At 35.2% G+C, this 2562-nt stretch overlaps 1 long non-coding RNA gene across 1 annotated transcript; it reads right to left on the minus strand.

The window, feature by feature from the left end:
* Nucleotides 1-462: 462 nt before the first annotated feature.
* LOC125841716 (uncharacterized) lies at nucleotides 463-2010 on the minus strand. Its single transcript, XR_007443823.1, has 3 exons — nucleotides 1906-2010; nucleotides 1309-1380; nucleotides 463-643 (listed from the first exon to the last, which is right to left on the minus strand). It is a non-coding gene; the product is annotated as an uncharacterized LOC125841716 (long non-coding RNA).
* Nucleotides 2011-2562: the final 552 nt, after the last annotated feature.

Consider the following 2562-nt stretch of genomic DNA (forward strand, 5'->3'; position numbering starts at 1 on the left):
TTGACTTATTCAATCGCTTGCTCCTTGTCTTTCTATTTTCAGTTGATCGCTTTGATTTCTTGCTTCTCGATAGACAAGACAAAACATTTTATACAAACTATTGAAACACAAAAGAAATTTTTTAAGGAAAATAGATTTTCAGAAAGTAAAATTTGGAAAAGGTCATTGCCAAGTGTCATGTCACGTCAAACTTAGCTAATGTCTTTGAAGTAGATGCCTTGAGGTCTATCTGTTCATTTGCAGGGAAATATTCGATGTAACGACCCTACCGAAGTCATATAAGCCAATAAATTACGAGATTTTTATGCATATATATATTGTCCTCACATTAGAAAAAAATATATATATCTAACTTCCGAGTACTCAAACTAGGTGGTTCATGCTTCATACCATCATTCAAAATTAGTGGTAAATTTAATATATTACAAGACTTGGGCTTTCACGCCCCAAAAGAACAAACACATAGTCATACTTATATTACAACCCCTGGTGACATGATCAAATTCGTCCTCGAAACTTCATGTAATTATACAACACATAGATCATGTACAAGTCCCAAGGTTTATGCAAAATATAGATGTCTATATGCAATTGTGATCTTCCATCCCCAATGGCCAGCTTCATGCCTCCTCTCGATCATTCCCTACGATAGAAACAACTATCGCTAAGCATATAGCTTAGTGGTGCAAAACTATAGTTTCGGAGCCATCCGATTCACAAAACAAACTTTCTCAAGTCATGAGCAACATAATTGAACATAATTAATAAATCAAGTAAACAATATATAAAGAGTATCAAGTTCGATATTTAAAGACCCAATTGTCAAGAACGTTCATAGCATCATTTTCCAAGAGATTCAACAACAAGGCTCGCCCAATATGTACCTCATGTCTTCACACCAAGCACAAACAAGTATCAAGAAGGGTCGACACCCTATATCAAGAAGGGTCAAGCCCAATAATCAAGAGAACCAAGAACCATATTAAAAATGGCTTTCTAATTCGTACTTAAAATGGACAACATCCATACTTAAGACGAACTAAAAATCCAAAGTCAAGATGGCAAATGATCCGAATCAAGAGGCATGCCAAGAGTGACAAAGTCACAGCCACAAGAAGGACAAGGTCCCAACAAGAGTGCCAAGTGATCAAACAATCCGTACAAGTGGGCGAGTTACACAAGCATCTTTAACTTCTCAAAGGATACCAACACAACAATGCAAAGTGACAAGAGGTAGCCAAGGTACCAAGATCCAATTTCAAATATACTAGAGGTTAAAAGAGTGCAAGTACAAGTTTATACACAAACCTCGGTGCTTTAGCAAGGAAACAGTCCAACCAATGTATCAAGGTCCTCAACTTGTTCACGAGTATATACAACCTTTAAATTACAATTAGACAACTTCTTTAATCCCTAGAAGCTCAATAATATTGATGTAAAATAGGATCATCATCACAAGTAAAATTAGCCTGCACAAACACAACAATACTCCCAAGACAGTGATTCTGGCCAGCCTAGTACCTCATGTCGCAACTTAGATTTGAAATGGAAAACAGCAAAACTAGACTTTATAACCTTCATGAAATATGTAGATACATCTCTTAGGGTTGTAAAAAAACAAGAATCACCGAAAAATGTATTTTGTACAACAAGATATAGTCAAAACACTAACAGCTGTTCATAGAGAATTTCAAATTCCAGAATCTGGACAAAATTTGTCCTATGTTGCGTCCCATATTTCGAATCCATAACAGCTGAATCAGAGTTTGACATAAATATAAGAGTTGTAGGTCTACAAATTATCTTTCCAAATCATATTTACTCACTGTAAACTAAGTTCTAGAACGAGAGATATGCATAAAACACCAAACACTACCCAGGTGAGAAATAAATTTCGTCACTTACCAAAAAGAAGTGTGTGTTCTTGAATTCCAGCCAAAAAGGGCCAAGTTTCTCTTGTGATTTTGAAGAACACTCTGTTTAGATATGTTTCTAAGGTTCTGAGGCTTGAGAAAAATGAAATTACTAAAGGAGGGGTGAAAATATATAGTCAACAAGTGATGTTTATCCCTTGGGCAGCTGTCCTTCAAAGGTGCTACCCAAGAATTTGTGTGCTGCCCAAAATGCATACATATACACCTATATGTATATCCCTTAACTTCCTTTTAAAGTTATACATAATTCTAATTAGGATATTACCTAAACACCCCATCACAAATCCTTAAATTACGATAAGAATTTATGCTAAGCAAGTTGGCAATTATCACAACACTTCAAGTTCCCAAAATGAGACTAAAACATATTCTAGTAATTAAGCAATGGTAAATCGACATGAGACTCTTGGTTAGTATTTAGGGGTGTTGCATTCGAAGTTTTTCTAAACTGCTGATGAACCCTATTTAAATATTTGAGGTCATCCTCAAAAATTTCTTTCCTTGTTGACTGTTTTGGTGTATCTTGAACTGTTGATTAACCAAATATAGAATTGTTGAGATCTTCTCAAAAATTCTGTTCCAGTTACAACTTTCAATGCTACTTCAGTTTTGACTTGTTGGAGAGATC

This window comes from Solanum stenotomum, chromosome 10, assembly GCF_019186545.1.
Source record: "Solanum stenotomum isolate F172 chromosome 10, ASM1918654v1, whole genome shotgun sequence".
NCBI lineage: Eukaryota > Viridiplantae > Streptophyta > Magnoliopsida > Solanales > Solanaceae > Solanum > Solanum stenotomum.